The sequence below is a fragment of the Arachis duranensis genome, chromosome 6 (assembly GCF_000817695.3).
Source record: "Arachis duranensis cultivar V14167 chromosome 6, aradu.V14167.gnm2.J7QH, whole genome shotgun sequence".
Taxonomy (NCBI): Eukaryota; Viridiplantae; Streptophyta; class Magnoliopsida; order Fabales; family Fabaceae; genus Arachis; species Arachis duranensis.
In genome coordinates, this window is record NC_029777.3 from 26928456 (window position 1) to 26939506 (window position 11051).

Genomic DNA, 11051 nt, shown 5'->3' on the forward strand with positions numbered 1-11051 from the left:
AAAATAGTATATTATTATAAATTTTTAAATAATAATTATAAATTTAAGTTGTAATTTAATATAATACCTTAGAACAGAAGGTTGTTATTACTTTTTATATTTGACTGTTATTATATAAATTTTATGTTTGCTTTATTATGCACATTAATTAAATTATACTTTATTATTTTATTTTGTATATTTTAAAATAATGTGATCGTACTATAAGGATGACATTAATTTTTATAACTAATGCAAATCTTTTTACTATTTTATTTGTCATTTAAATACTATCCTAAAAAATAATTACTTAAAGTAAAACACTATATAAATAGAAAACTTTTGAATTTATCATTCTGGTTTGTTTCTTAATTCTCACTTATATTACTCAAATTTAATAGGTTGATGGTGGTAATTCTTTTTATTAGTTAAAAAATTTTAACACCCTCTCTCTCTTTTTTTCTCTCTTTTAATTTTATTAAATAATATTTTTAGGTCAGAATACTTTTAACTTCTTCTATAATAAGTATTTTTTAAATTATCTAATGCAAAAAATATCACATTTTTTTATTTTATCTTAAAAGTTTTATATTTTTTTATATCAAAGCATTACGATTTATTATATTATTATATATTATTTTTGTACCACAAAATAAATGATAAAATTTTATATCTTTTTATTTTTATTTTATTTTATTTTGGCTATTAAAATTAGCATGTATATTATCAACATATTTTATATTATTTATGTAATATTTTTACAATATTTTTTTTAGTTCCAATTAATATGCATTTTAAAAATCATCTTTGAATCCTAAGACATGTAATTCAAAGATTATTGCATTCATATTTTCTAAAATTTAAAAAAAATAAAAACTTTTTATATTATTATAATTAGTTGAATAGAAAAATAATAATAATCACATCATAATTTTAATTAATAAAGTAAAATAATTTATCAATTTGTATTAAATTATTAATTTTAGTTACATTTAAAAATGAATAACACTTTAAAAATAACTAAAAAAAATTTAAAAATTTTATGTAAATCAACATGTACATAAAATATTACGTGAAGATAAGTATAAATATCAGGATAGTCAATAAGTAATTACGGAAGAATAAAATAAGAGTAAAAAATGATTACAATTCTTAAGAGTTAAAACAGTAAAAAGAATGAGGAAGAAAAAGTTAGATATTTATTGGGTTATTCCTCTTAAATAGGAAGAATTGAAAAAAAAATACAGGAGTTGTAATTTAAAAATATATGTAAAGACAAAATTAGAACATAATTTGAATACTAAATTGATAATTTTTGAAGAGAATTTTTGAATAAATAAATAAATAATATTAAAACAATTAAATAAAAATTAAAGAGATGAGATGCAAGTAAGTAATCAAAAATTATTTTTTAAAATTGAAGTTATTTATTCATAAGTATACTATATCACTAAGAAGAAATAGATTATTATCCTCAAACATATGTTAAAGTATAGACATAATAATAAAGTTGTAATTTGAATAAGTAAAAAATTTAAAATAAAAATAATTGTACACATGAATAAAGAAGTAATATGATTTGTTATTTTAAATTAAAAAAATAACAAATTAAGTATTGATAGAAAAATCTCAAAATAATTCTAGTAAAACAATTAAATATTACAATGTCTTGATTTACAACCTACATAAAATCAATCAACAATTATTTTTTTAAAATAAATATAGATGTATTTGTATAATTTTACCTTATAAATGTTGTGATTTGGTTATATTTAAAAAAAATATAAAATTAACTTACAAAGAAAAAATGCGAGAAAAAATAAACTCTCAGTTAAAATATTAGATTAAGTTACTCGTTTAAAAAGTTTAAATTACATTTTCACCGTTTTCAACGGTTATTTATGTAAGAAAAAAAAGGAATATTAAAAAAAAACAAAACTTTAATTGATATTACAATTTAATCTTTTATATTGAATTTTTTACTACAACTCGTTTCTTTCATTCTTCTCGCTACATTTTTATTTTCAAACATTAATGCCATAATCCTAGTTACTACAAAAATCAAATGCATATAAAACTTTTTTAAAAATATAATAATAATAATTTAAAATAAATAAATAAATTAAATTTGATTAAAAATAAACTAAACAAAAATTACAAATTAAAAGAGAATTAAGATTCTAAACTAAAATTTAAAATAAAACTAAAAAATAACTAATTTGTAGGCAAATAATAGAATCATGAATCATGTAAAATAGAATATGACCTAACAAAATGAAAGATGGTATGAATAAAAAATTAGTTCATTAACATAAAAGTGATATAGTATAATTAGTACTAAATGTTAACTAATTAATATTGTATAGAACATAATTAATTTATCTTTAAATATATGATATATGAAAACCAATGATAAAACTAATTTATCTATCTAAAAAAAGTTACAAAACAAATGATTAATGATATATATCAATTAAATAATATTCTAAATAAAAAATTTAATTTATTATTTCATAATATCATTTTTAAAAAAATGCATATATGCATATAATGAATTCTCTATTTATATTTGTTAAAAATTGAGACCGACAAGTTAGAGTATAGTATATTACAGAATACGGAATAAGTACTAAATCATATAAGTTAAAGACTATTTTTTTCTTCTATTCATCCCTTTTAAAGTATACCTTTTTTTTCTTAGAAATCGCTTCATTCTTAATTTTTTATGTAAACCATATGAATGCAAAAAATATATACTCTATCTATTTTCAATCTTTCTTTGATGAGTCTTAATCCAATATAAATAAACATCTTTTCTGTTATAAATTGTTAAAACATTATAATCATTTTTTCTATAATTATCGTAAAAATGAAGAAATTTTTGACATGGTTAATTATGAGCCATTTTTTCTTGCAATTTTATAAAAAAAAAGTAATACATAATTAATATAAAAAATGGAAATAGATCCAGAGAGATAAAAAAAGTTAAAACAAAGACCTGAAAAAAGAATGGAAAGTAATTTAAAGTTATGTGTGAAATGAAAAAGTAACTGCAATATAAATGAAAAAAGTTAATTAATAATTTATTTTTTTAACTTTTTTCAAAATAAAAAGATAAATCAGTCATTCTTTATTAATAGGGTTAAGATAAAAAGCGAAAATTGGACACCAAAAACTCTCCTATTCCCTCAAATATTGTTATAGAAAGAAAAATAAGAATTTATATGAACAATACTTGTCATATGAATAAAAGAATATAATAAAAATATAACATCAGGATATTAAAAAAATAACATCAGAATACAAACAAAATAATATAAAAATATTTGTCATATAAATAAAAAATACAATAAAAAATATAAAAATTAAAATATGAAAGAGAGCACTAAAAGTAATAAAAAATTAAAATATTTACCTTAGTAATTGATCTAAAAGATTTTGATGAAAAAAAAATTGGAACGAAGAACATACACAAAGAACTATTGTGAAAGTTATATAGTTACTTGCACCCTCTTTACAGAAGAAAATGAAGGGTAGGGTTGGTAGAAAATGAATAAACTTCTTACCTAATTTCTCAACAGTAATCAGTCTTCCCTAATGTGAACGCAGAAGCTAGAATTTTTAGTTCGAATGAGCGTAGATTCAGAGGTGAAAGCACTCATGGGTTTCAGAGTTCCAAAAAGTTGCTAAACGTAAAAATTGGACGTTCAAGACATTCAAAGAAACTTCTCTTTTCTCCAAAGTGAACCCAAACACATCCGAAGTGATTGGAAGTTATGCATGGAATGAATAAGTAACCGTAATATAAATGAAAAAAAGTTAATTGATAATTTACTTTTTTTTACCTTTTTCAAAACAAAAAGATACATCAGTTACTCTTTATTAACGGGGTTAAGATGAAAAAGCAAAAATTGGACACCAAACTTCCTTATTTCTTTTATGTATTGTTATAGACAAACTCCCTTATTTCCTTTATATATTGTTATAGGAGAATGTCTTTAGTGGAGAAAGTATTTTCAAAACCTTGAAAAACCATAGAACAAGATGCTAAATAAAGGGTTGGGATGACATCCGTACAATAGTTGTTAAAAATGCTAGTTTTGACTCAAGGTTTAATGTATTTGCAAACCGGTCCAAGTGGGTTTGGTTGGACCAACTATTTAAAGATCGATTTTTTTGAAAGAGTTGATTTTTTTGGACTTTGTAACATGGATTACACCTACATCTCACCCAAAAATTAATGTAATACAAATCCATACTCCCAAAAAATAGCTTGAATTACTACCTACAGTGCACCAAAAAATGAGTGAAGTACCAATCCGGCCCCTATCCATTTCCAAGAATGACAACGCGACCCCTCAAAATAAAATTGATCCAGTTTGGTCCCTGTCCCCGATTTCCGTCACACAAGGCGGTCCTCATGCGTTTTTCTCCGGCGAGATTTGACGAAAAACGTTGAGCTGGCTCATTCGGTGCTTGACCTGTCATAGGAGGTAGATGACGTGTTCAATCAGTGCTGAGCTGGAGAAATTGAAATGGACAGGGACTAATTTGTCCTACCCAATTACCATATAAACGACGTCGTTTCAGTTGGAAGCAACGTTTCATATGCTTTTCAGAAGGTGGGTTTCCATAAAAACCCTTCCCCCAGCCTCGACATTTACAAGAAAACCCTAGGTCAAAAGCTTCTTCACTTCTCGAGACCATTGTGGACGCTGTGTTGGTGGAGGGAAGCGTTGACGTTGCTGCTTACGGTGTTGACGACGTCATAGTTCACGGCGGGTTGGTGGTGCTGTTGACGGAGCTGGACAAAATCATGTCTGGACGCTGCAGACAGTTGAGGTTAGTGATTTTATATGAAGCATTTGTCCCTTGTGCGTTGTGTGGTCCCCCCAAATTGATTCTGCTTCTGACAAGGAACCATTGTTGTCTGCAACCCTTTGTGGTCCTAGTCATGGAAAAATTCAAATAACCCTGAACTATATGCATTTTGGAAAGAATTAAATAATATAGTGGTGGTCATTCTTGTTTAAACATGTTTATTGTTAGGGAGATTTTATTAAAGCTTGAATAAACTGATTGCAGATGTCTAAATATATGGTCATTCCTGTGTTTCACCATGGGGGGAGACTTATTAGAAACTCTGAAGGTGATCTCTGCTACTTGGATGGTAAAGTGAATAGATTTCCCCCCTTAGACTTGGATTACGTAAATTTTTTTGACTTGGTTGAATTATTTAAAGAATTGGGTTACCGGGAGTATAAGCAGATGTTCTGGCTTGATATGGGAGAACCGAATATGGAAGCTGGACTCCATGTAATTAAAGGAAATGTAGAAATTAATCAAATGAGGGAGGGTAAGTTGAGGTACAGGGAAACTGATGAGCTATACATCTACTTTGAACACGATGTAGACATGCCTGATGTAGTTGAAAAAGATGTGGCTGAGGAGACTGTTGTGTTGGATTCATCATCATCATCGTCATCAACTGATGATGGATATGAGACAACAGAGGATGAGCCTTACAAGCCTCCTCCCCCTGGATTTGAGACAGATGACAGTTGTAGTGAAGAAGAAAATAAGAGGAAGAAAAAGGTTCCAAAAAAGGGAGTTTCAGCAAAGAAAAAGACGAGTAATGAGGCTGCTGGGTATGAAACTGAGGATAAAAGTACAGATGAGGAAAGAAGAACTAAGAAGAAGAATAGTGTGCCTAAAAAAACAGTGTCACACAAAAAGCATGAGGGAAAGAAGGGTGGTGTAAATAGTAATACTCCAAGACAATCACCAAGGACTGCAAAGAAGAGAACATCTAAAAAATACTCTGGTGTTAGAAGGAGGCATATCTTAAGAGATGGACTAAGCAAGAAGGGGACGGAGGGCCAAAGTAGAGAAGTTGGACCAAGTGTTGGGGCTGGACAAACAAACCAAAGAGATGGGCCTGTAGGTGGATTAGGTGAGGGTCCTAATGTGAGTGATGGGCCTAGTAACCGAAGCTCAGTCCCAACTGAGGTGGAGATGGATAGTGATTTTGAGAAACCATATGAGTATGAGAGTGAGGCCTTCAAGAGCCCAGTTTCTTCTGAGGATGAGGGAAGGACTGCATATGATGTCTTTAGTGAAGATACTGAGTATGGAGAGGTAGTGTTTAAGGTTGGTCAGATGTTCCCTACAATAGAAACGTTCAAGAAGGCTTTAAAAGACTACTTTGTATTTGAGGGAAAGGATGTGTTATATATGAAAAATGAAAAGCATAGGCTGAGGGCATCATGTGCTGCTGAGGATTGTCCATGGCTGATTTTCACATCCTGGAATAGTGCTAGTAGGTGTTTCCAAGTGAAAACTATGATAAATGAGCACACCTGTGCCAGAGACTATGGCAGCAACATGGCATATAGGGGCTGGGTGGCATCGAAGCTCATTAAGAGACTACTAATCCATCCTGATATGAAACCAAGGCAGGCAATGGATCACATGATTGAGGAGTACAATGTGCAGCTTAACTATAGAATGATTGCGAGGGACTTGAAAGTAGCTAGAGAGGTGGTCATTCGTAATGCACGGGCACAGTATGGAAAGGTTAGAGACTACTTGAGTGAAATTCATCGGAGTGATCCCGGGTCCACAGCATTGATGGAGATAATACCACAACCTGAAGCCCTCCCATTATTTGATAGGTTATACATTAGCTTAGATGCTTCCAAGAAAGGTTTCATTCAGGGTTGTAGGCTGTTAATTGGCCTGGATGGCTGTTTTTTGAAAGGGTATTATGGCGGACAATTGCTGAGTGCAGTGGGCCAAGACGCAAACAACCATTTTTTTGTCATAGCATACGCTGTTGTCTCTAATGAATGTAAGGACACCTGGAAGTGGTTCCTAACGCTGTTGCAAGATGATTTGGGGCTGGTGACACAGCATGGATGGAATTTTATAAGTGACCAGTAGAAGGTAATTTAATTAGTTTGTTTGTTATCTTTCATGAAAAATGCAAGTGATATGTAAACTGTTAAACTGTTTCTGTGTCTGTAACGATTGCAGGGGCTAGAGTTAGCTATCAAGGAAGTAATGCCTAATGCACACCATCGCAATTGTGTGCTACATATTTGGAAAAATTTTATCAAGCATTTCAAAGACCAGCAAACAATGCAAATGGTATGGGAAGCAACAAGATGCACAACATTCCAGGAATTCAATGCATGCATGGAGAAAATGAAGAAAATCAATCATGGTGCATGGGAGTATTTACAGTGATTTGATCCAGCAGTGTGGACTAAAGCATATTTCAGTCATGGGCCGAAGGTGGATAATATAACCAACAACATGTGCGAGGTGTGGAACGCGAAGATCGTAGAGTATCGGGGGAAGCCCATATTAACGATGTGTGAAGACTTGAGATGCTATTTAATGAGAAAAATGGCAACACATAAGAAGAAGCTTGAGAGTTATAGTGGTCATTTGGCACCAGTACAGCAGAAGAAACTGGAGGAGTTTGTGAAACCTAAAGCTAACAAGTGGAGAGCCATTTGGGCTGGAGACAATGACAGGGTGCTCTTCGAGGTTCACAGAGGAGCAAGCAAGGTTGGAGTTAACCTTCAACAAAGGACCTGCACTTGTAATGTTTGGCAACTTACTGGTAAGGTTGTTTATGAAATCATCTTATCTGATTTATTGTATCTTATGAAATTTTATAAATTTCTGTTGTGTTGGTGCTGGAATATTGGCATACTTGTTGTTTATGAGTCAATCATTATTTGAATTATTGTATCATAACACCTTGTGGATTGCATGTCTGGATTGTGCTTCTTGTTAGGCATGCCATTGTTGTCACGCTGTTGCAGCAATGTATAAAATTGGTCTGAAGCCAGAGGAGCATGTGCATAAATGGCTCACCATGCAATCAATCAGAGCAACATATATGCATTGCATCAAACCAGTTAATTCAGAGGAGTACTGGACCCCATGTGATGCTCCAAGAATGGAACCACCCAACATCAAGAGACCAGCTCATCGCCCCAAGATGAAGAGGAAGGTAGATCCTGTAGAACCTGAGATGCACGCCACTAAAGCCAAGAAAACCTTTGAAGTGACGTGCAGCAAGTGTGGATAGCTTGGGCATTACTACAAGACCTGTAAGAATGACCCAAAGGACCCAAACTGGCAGCCATTGACCAAGAAGGAGAGAAGAGCTGGTAAGGGGAAGGGGTTGCAGATTGTACCCTTTGACACAAACCAGAATAGAGATCAGGTAATTAGGGTTCGATTTGTTACACAGTAGTAGTTGTTAAGGGTTTACGTGTCTCGTATAAAATTTGTGGAGGGTTTAGTTGTCTCATGTAAATATTGTGAGGGGTTTATGTGTCTCACTATTGGTTGTTTATATGATTAGGATGTAGGACCTAATGTCAATCTGAACAGTGCTAGTGTTCAACCTCCCCTACCTATGGATCCACAGGTAATATCTTTTACCCTGCTCCTTATCCCTATTCTTGTAACATGACATATTACACTCTCCTTGCACTAACATGTTTATACTCATCTGCTAGCAAAGGCAAAGAAGTATAAGAAGAAACTTCCAAAGACAATGCATAAGAAGGGTACTTCTGACCAACAAGAACAGGGAGAAGAAATTCCCCTTTCAAAAATGCACCCCAGACAGATGAGGTATAGTGATTGGTCAATGTTGTTTTAAACTTTTTGTTTATTTTATTCTCATTAAATTTTTGTTACAGGTTGCAGGAGAGGCTATGAACCTGAATCAACCACCCCCACAACCCTGCTCCACCCCCAACCTCAGTTATGCCCAAAGAAGAAAGCACCCTGTGGTTAGGCCCCCAACCGCTCCTATCTCGGCTCCACCTTCATTTGGACAACCTACTCCACTATCAGTTCAAGCAGCATCAGGTCTTAGACCATGTGTTCCAACCGGTCAGGCTGTGAACCCGAAGACAACAACTGCTAATGTTTCCTTTCAACAAAGTGCTCCTTCTGCTGAGACCATGGCTGCAGCAAGTTCCGGGACTGCAGCAAGGCTTTTCAAGTTCATTCCTACTCCTGGGTTTATACCTCCGAGGAAGACTTGATATCTGATATGTTGCTGTTGACATAGATGATAAGAATGACTCCTTTTGTTATTAGTCTAAGTGTTAGTGTTTAGAAATTTAGGAAATATTTTGGAAGCTTTTAAGTGTTTGTATGCATGTTTAAGTCATTTTGAAACTCTACTAGACTAATGTATAAGATGTTTAAGTCAGTTTGAAACTTGACAAATTTAGGAAACATTTTGGTTCAAGGCTACATGTTGGCCTTCTTTTTGGTGTTAGAGGGCTATAAGTTGTCCCTTTCTCATGCTGAACAAGGACATGTTTGGTTATTTTGTGTTAATATTTTATATAAGACATCTTCTGGGTTTGTTTATCCAACATTTTTCAGTAAGCAATCTGTATGACTACATGCTCCTAGAATTCATCAAAGTAGTAATAGACCCTTTTTCTTGGATCAAATCATAATCTCATCTGAAATAACATACATACTTCTAAAGTAATACAAATTATGATGTAAACAACATACACTTGTAAGAAATAAGATACACTATGAACCTAGTGTCACAGAAGGTTCTTGCTACTCATATGCCTCAAAAAAATTTGGAGATCACAATTCCAAATACAAAAGCAATAACAAAAGCTTTAACACTACTGCCGCTTGAACCACTATTGACATTACAATTTTTAGCTTCCAATTCTAACCCACGAACTCTTGCATCTAGTTCCCTCAGTTTTCCAGCATCAACACCAGCAGCATCAGAAATCTGACTCTGATCTTGTGTCCAACCCTCTATATCAGGAGAATTTCTGGGAAACTCTTCAAATGATGCAACATAATCATCCAACCATGTAAAAAATTTACAATGCGGTTTTGTGCTCTGTAGAATATACCCACAGCTCATAAGATGTCACATCTGAGTTAAAATCAACAAAACTTAAATTAAATTTTAGATTACCTTGAAGTGTGGACAACCAAAAAATAACTGATTAGGGTTTAATTCTGTTGAAGAGAGAAACAAAATAGCATGTGTCCCACACCGACATCGTGGAGCAATGAACTTCTTCTTCTTCGGCGCAGCAACACTTCCTACAGATACGCTTAGAGAACTTCTGCCTTCATCTTTAAAAACTTCTCTTCCACTCCCATCCATGGAACTTGACGCTGGTTCGTTGCTACTGCTCATGGCTCTGTTAGGATGTCGAGGCTGGGGGAAGGGTTTTTATGGAAACCCACCTTCTAAAAAGCACATGAAACGTTGCTTCCAACTGAAACGACATCGTTTATATGGTAATTGGGTAGGACAAATTAGTCCATGTCCATTTCAATTTCTCCAGCTCAGCACTGATTGAACACGTCATCTACCTCCTATGACAGGTCAAGCACCGAACGAGTCAGCTCAGCGTTTTCCGTCAAATCTCGCCGGAGAAAAACGCATGAGGACCGCCTTGTGTGACGGAAATCGGGGATAGGGACCGAACTGGATCAATTTTATTTTGAGGGGTCGCGTTGTCATTTTTGGAAATGGACAGGGGCCGGCTTGGTACTTCACTCCCAAAAAAATTACTCCATATTTTAATGAAACACATATCCTCCTGTACAATTTCATCTTTTATATTGACATATGATTTTTTTTCTGGGAAAAAATTGAAGAAACTGAAAAAGAGTTTATAATAAATTCTAAGTGATTTAATTTATCATTTCTAATTGGAACAATAATACATATTATAAAAAATTAGAATAATAAATAGTACACAAAAATTACAATAATAAATTTTACAATAACAAACAAAAAATATTTTATAATTGTTTTAATATTTTCAGTATTTTTTTATTTAGTATTATTTTGGACGATAATATTTTATTACTTATGACTCTTTTAGTATGTATGATCAGTTTTTATTTACTTTGTCATTTTTAATAAAATCAATAATTCATATTATAACAAAAGTACAATAAAAAATTTAATTAAAAAATTAAAAAATCAAAATATAAAGGAAAGTATTAAAAATGATAAAAAAAATTATGGAAAAAAT